Genomic DNA, 6000 nt, shown 5'->3' on the forward strand with positions numbered 1-6000 from the left:
AATATGCCAAACCAAATTATATCAAATCAAGTAAACACTATTACTACCAAATTATTTTGACAAACATAAACGAGGTCACTGTCAAATGAACAAAAAGTCACCAAGGGATCTTTGCTCCTCATCAGTGTGGCTATGATGACAATGCTTTAAATGATCAAGTTTGAAATGCACTCGCAGGGACCACAAAATGTAATCTTTCATCCTAACAAGTTAAATGGCATATCATTATGATTACTGTAAAATGGACTATAAAACATGACCTTTTAAAAAAAACCCACCACCACCCTGAACGACCTCCTCCCCCAATGCTAGGTCTTTTATTTCAAAGGAGAGTGCTTGCCCAAAGATCCCTACACATAAATTCTTCAAACAGCTGCAAAATTCATTTCAGGAGTTGCTTTATCTCCACTTCAAAGCTACATCTTTGGTCGTGTCTCCTTTGTGATTCTTTGGAATGAAAATCACCCCAGAAAGGTTAAAAAAAAAAACCCTGGGAAGAAAGCAGCTATTTTCTACAGTATTTAGATTTGGCTATGGCTACTGACTATGGCTTACGTAAAAATGAAAAATAATTCACCAAAGTAAATTGAACTTTAAAATGCTGGGCTAACAAACAGTGAGCAAGGGTGAACGTCACTTGAAGGAGGGTTGCCTTAGTAGTTGAAATAACTCAGCTTCACAACAGCTCCAAGGTAAACTCAAGGCTATTAATGGCCCCTCAGCTCTTACTACACAATCACTTATATCCAAGATTTGTCAATTGATACCCCAAAGGAATAAGATTCCAAAAACGTAATACTTCCAAATGGGGCAACCCCCCCCCCCCCCCGCCCAAAACCAAGAATGGGAAATTTAAAATTAAATTTCTGATTCGATCCGGAAGATCCTAACAACTGAATAAAACGAATTCTGCTACCTCGAGACTAGGGAATATGAAGGTGAGGGGATAAACCAGTTCACTTTAAAATACAAATACCTAAAGTAGAGACTTACCACTGCACTAAGTCATACGGCTCAAAACTAAGATCAACATTTTGAAAACCTCTGTGAAAACTAATGTTTCCACTTAGAGTCATACAGGTGATACTACAGGTTGCATGTTTCATTAAAAAAAAAATGTAGTTTCATTCTTTCCAAAAATCCATTACGAGTAAACGCTGGAAAATGTCTACACTGAGCCGCTCACCACCACCCCCCCCCCGCCCATGGACTGTACTGAAAAGTCCAGTATCGTTATAAATAAACGATATGCACTAAACGGCTTCACTAAAATGATCGAAATTCAGTTTGTGTTAATGAACGTATTTTCCAGGAGATGAAAACCATCCTCTACTCATAAAAAAGCAAGTCCAGAGATTTAAAATTTTAAGATGCTGGCACGTACGGTCCTTTACAGTGAGGCTAGGGGATTTCCACATTTAGGTAAACTGGGGCCAGAAAGTGGATCCTTCTCGAAAAAGAAGTGACAACAAAAGGTGAAAAGATGATTCTCGGGATGCGTCCAGCCCCCTCCGGTAAGTGGCCGGGGGCTACCCGACACTCCAGAAGAGACTGTCATTTTCTCTGCCTCTCAGGAACAGCCAATAAAATTAATCAAGTGAAACGCGGTGGAATAATTCGCGGGGAGAATCCACACGTTTTTCGCAAACGGGTGGAAGAAAAGAGGGTGGGGGAGGGAAGGGGGGGGAACCCAACCAACCCAGAAGGGCCGGCCTTTTCATGTAAACATAATAAGCCTGTAATATGGTGCAGACAAACGCGCTGCATGGGGTGTGGAGGGCCCGAGCTGATTAGATTACCACAACATCAGCCTGGGGCCGCCATTTTTAGAATCTCTAAAGGACAAAAGAGGGAAATTGCAGTTTTTCCTCGCCGCCTGCGAAAGTAACTTCAAAAGGGCCACCCTCTGCAGGCCTTCGCCGCCGTCTCCCCCCTCTCGGCCCAAGGTCTCGCCCTCGGGCCCCCCCCCCGGAGCCCTTCGAGCCCCCCCAAAGCCTGCTAATTAATCTTTCCCTCCGAGAGGATGTAAATAAAAGGGGCTTTTCCTTCCGAGCCGAGGAAGGCTCGTCCCATCCAGGGGGGAGGGAGGGCCGGCCGGACCTGGGGGTGGACGGAGGTGTCCACCTTCCTTCTCCCCCTCCCCCCATTTCGCACTACGCCCCGAAGGAACCGTTTATTTGGCCCTTCCGTGGAGAGTGGGTCCACCCCCCAAAAAACCCCCCCAAAGTGGGGGGCCCCCACTTGGCAGCCGGCCTTCACATGCCAAAGGACCGGCCTTAAACGAGGGGGCAGGGGAGGGTCCGGGTGCGTTGTGGAAATCGGGGGGGGGGGGGCTCGGCCTGCCCGCCACCAGGCTGATCCTCCCCTCCCCCCGCCTAAGGGACACGAGTGGGAGGCTCGGGGCCCCCGCCAAACGTTGGGGGACCCCCGAGGGAGAGATGCCCTTGCAGGGGAGGGGGGATCTGGCAGGTCCGAGGCCTGGCCCCGGGTGGGCGTCCCTCCTAACTCCCGCTTCAAGGGGGTTCAACTGCCACTCCCCCCCTAAAAAAGCCCACTCGGAAACCCGCCACAGTCGCCCCTTTCTGGGGAAAGGCGGCCCCGCGTCGGGCCGCGGGCCTGGAGGAGGAGGAAGGACGGGGTGCAGGGGGGACCCGACGGGGGTGCAGGGATCCCCTCCCCCCCCGACCGAGACGCCCCCACTGACCTGGGATCTTCACCAACCAGGCGCCCGAACCCCGTTATTACACCGACCCCCCCCGGGCCTCCGCTCCAGGCGCCCCCGACCTGTCGGTGCCGGGCTGCGGCCGGGCCCGGCCTCCGCGGACACCCCGGCGGACAGACACACACACACACACCCCCGTCGCCGAGCGGCGGCGGCGCAGCCTGTCGCGCAGGAGGAGGAGGAGGACGACGACGACGGCGGCGGCGGCGGTGTCGGTGTCGGCGGGCCTGTGCGGTGCGGCTCCCCGGGCTCGGGCGGTGTGTGGTGGTCGGCGCCCCGCGCCCGCTCAGTGTCACCGGTCGCCTCTCGCTGGGGGAAAATGGCGGCGGGCTCGGCGGCGGCGGCGGCGGCGGCGGCTACACGGGGCCCGCCCGGCCCGCTCCGCAGGGGCAGAGGGGGGAGGGGACGAAGCCGCCCGCCGCCATCTTGCTTGTGGGCAGCCGCCAGCCCGGGCCGGCGCTCGCCCGGAGCCCCGGGGGACGGCCCTCCGTGCCAGCCGCGACCAGCTCCCCGGCCGAGGCGGACAGTAGGGTCTGGGGCGGGGGGGGGGGGGGCGGAGGAGGAGGGGGACTCTGTCTTGCTTTTCCTTCTCTGCTCGCGTTCCTCCCTCCCCTGGGCGGTCTCCAAGAAAGCCGGCTCCGGTTGGGGGGGAGGGGGGCGCTTCGCATTTCCAAACACTGACATCAACGTGAAGCGGGGAGGGGGAAGGGAACCTCATTTGGTCCGGGAACGACCCCCCGTTGTCCACCGGGGCCGGGGCCGGTCCTTCCCCTCCCCCCCCCCTTTTTTTTTCCGGCCTCGGGGCCGGGGTTTCCCTCGACGCCCGCTAGGGGCCGAGGGGGTGGCTCGATTGCGCATGCTCCGGGCACCGCATAAAAGCCGACCTGGCGGGCCCTCTGAGGGGGAGCGAGAAACGGATGAGGCGCGCCGGGGGGGGCGGGGGGGGAAGGGAAGAAGGGGAAAAAAAAAGCTCAGCCGGAACAATGCTGCCGCCTCCCTGGATCGGGGTAAAAAAGAAAAGCAAAACAACAGCCACTCAAAAAGCTGTCGCCATCGCCTCCTCCTGCCCCCCTCCCCAGGGACGGACCCCTCCCTAGTCCCCCGCCTGCTGGACAAGTGTCTGTGGGGGGGAGTGGGTGGCGGCGGCACGGAGGTGATTGATTGAACGGAGGGGAGGGTGTTTGGAGGGGCGGCCGGGGGAAAGCAGGGCTTCCCCGCCGTCGGCGTCTCTCCCCGAAATGGCGGTTTCCCTTCCCCCCTCGCCCCGGCCCCTGCCGAGCCCGGGGAGCGGAGGTGGGGAGAGGCAGGGGGCGAGGGCGCCAGCCAATGAGGGCCGCGGCCGGGCTGCCGGCGGGCCGCGGGATTGGCCGGCGATGACCTCATGCTGCAGCAGCGGGCGGGGCCGCGCTCGCGGGAGGCTGGCGCAAAGGGGGAGCCGCGCGCGCGCGGGCGGGCGGGCCGGCCGGCCAGCCGGCGACCGGCGGCGACGATGGCGGCGGCGGCGGCCCCGGCCTCCGCCGCCCTCCGAAGCCTCTCAAACGAGGGCCGCGGCCGGCGTTTCCTCTCGGGCCCCGCGCGGGGGTTGAAGGCCCCGCCGCTGGAAGCTCGGGCCGGGAAGGAGGACGAGGAGGCGGCCTTTCTCCCGTCGTGTTTCTAACTGCGTCAGGGCAAGATGGCGCCGGGTCTCCCTGGGGCGCGGGGGGGAGGGCGGGGGAGGGGAGGGAGCGGCACGTCCGCCGCCGCCGCCGCAGCGCATGTGACCGGCCTGCATTCCTCTGGGGTTTGGCTGCGACCCAACCGAGGGGAGGGGCAAGGTCGGCCGGAGGAGGAGGAGGCGGCGGCCAGGGCGGCGAGAAGAGGAAGAAATGACTGCTGGAGAAAGCGCCCCTTTTCCCTCTACGTCGCAGTGGTCGCGGGGGTGGGAGGGGAAGGGGTCCCCGCCATCTCACCCAGGGTGGGACTGGCTTCCTCCCCAGCGGGGCCGTTTGTGTCAAAATGAAGGCCCGGGCGCGGAGGCCCGGCTCCGTCGGTTCGCGGGGGAGGGGAGGGCGGCTGAGGGACGAGGAGGAGCCCGAAATGTTGCCCCTCAAACCGGGATGAGGTCGGGAGCAGGGGAGGGGCGGTGCCCCCCGAGGCTCTGTTTTTGAGCTGCAGAAAGGACCGACCTTAGAGCCCAAACCGGGACACAAAAGGAGAGGGGGGGGCCGGTCCTTCCCGCCGACTAGATTCAGAAAAAAGCACAGAGGCCTCTCTCGGGAAGCGCGCCTCTCGCCGAGTCCTAACTGTCGACGCAGAAATGCCCTCCGGCCGTCCAGAAATCAGAGAGTTGCAGGATTTAATCGGGTTCTTTTTTTTTAAAAAAAAACCACTTTCCACCCCAGGCCACAGTCGGGCCTTTTTTAAAAAAAGCGAAAAGAGGGATAAAGGGGGCAATCTTGGGCAGGACCGCCAGATGAGGAGGATGTTGTTCGTTGAGGCCTCTGCAATCTTAGCCCCATGTAATTGCGTAGGAGGGGGTCGATTTTAGCGCCTGGTAATGTAAGTCTCGCCGTGGTCGCGCCTCAGGGGGAATCTTCGGGGCAGGATCCGAACCTGCGGGGATCCCGGTGGAAAAAGAGTTGGGTTTGTTTTTTTTTTTTCATAACCCCCGTAAGGAGCAAGCGTGTGGCTCGTCGACCCTGGGGTTCCCGAGGTGGTGGTTGAATGCAGTCAGGCTTCCCCGGTTTATGAGGAGAAATGTGCCGGGAATTTGGTCGGACGGCTGATGATAATTGACCGCTAAATGAAAACCGACAACTCTCAGCTTGGAATAACCTCGGCGATGGATATTTGCGATTGAGACCTTTAATCCTACAAAATGTTAGAGGGAAGCGGCGCTGCAGAATTCCAAAATTGAGGAGGGTGTGGCTTTTGTTTTAGACCGATCCGGCCTCCGTTTCAAAACTGGTTGTGTGGCAGAGCCGTGAAAAAAAAAATACAACTCCCAGATATTTGGCTTCTTAAATTCGTGGCCTGTAAAATGGGAAAGGCTTTACTTTTAGTCTGCTCTCATTTGGAAACAAAGGGCCCGCAGAGTGGTATAATCGCAAAGGGGACACTTGGTGTATAGAGCTGGTCGGCTTCGTCTGACATAATAATGGTATTGTTAAGCGCCTACTATGGGCCAAGCACTGTTCTAAGCGCTGGGGTAGATACAGGGTAATCAGATGGCCCCACGAGGGGCTGACACTTTTAATCCCCATTTTACAGAATAACCTGGAGTTGTTGATGATGCTTTT

At 58.2% G+C, this 6000-nt stretch overlaps 1 protein-coding gene across 4 annotated transcripts in view; it reads right to left on the reverse strand.

Annotated features, from left to right (window-relative positions):
- Positions 1-3034, reverse strand: part of KMT2E (lysine methyltransferase 2E (inactive)) — a 78743-nt gene extending 75709 nt beyond the window's left edge. For 3 of the 4 annotated variants that reach the window (XM_029077496.1, XM_029077497.1, XM_029077494.1), the window contains exon 1: positions 2705-2810. The gene's annotated coding sequence lies outside the window, so the exon portion shown is untranslated. Of the gene's footprint in view, positions 1-2704; positions 2811-2853 lie in introns of those variants that run through there. The other variant, XM_039914000.1, reaches the window with a different exon arrangement.
- Between the last annotated feature and the right edge of the window lie 2966 nt (positions 3035-6000).

This window comes from Ornithorhynchus anatinus, chromosome 13 (genome assembly GCF_004115215.2).
Source record: "Ornithorhynchus anatinus isolate Pmale09 chromosome 13, mOrnAna1.pri.v4, whole genome shotgun sequence".
Lineage (NCBI taxonomy): Eukaryota > Metazoa > Chordata > Mammalia > Monotremata > Ornithorhynchidae > Ornithorhynchus > Ornithorhynchus anatinus.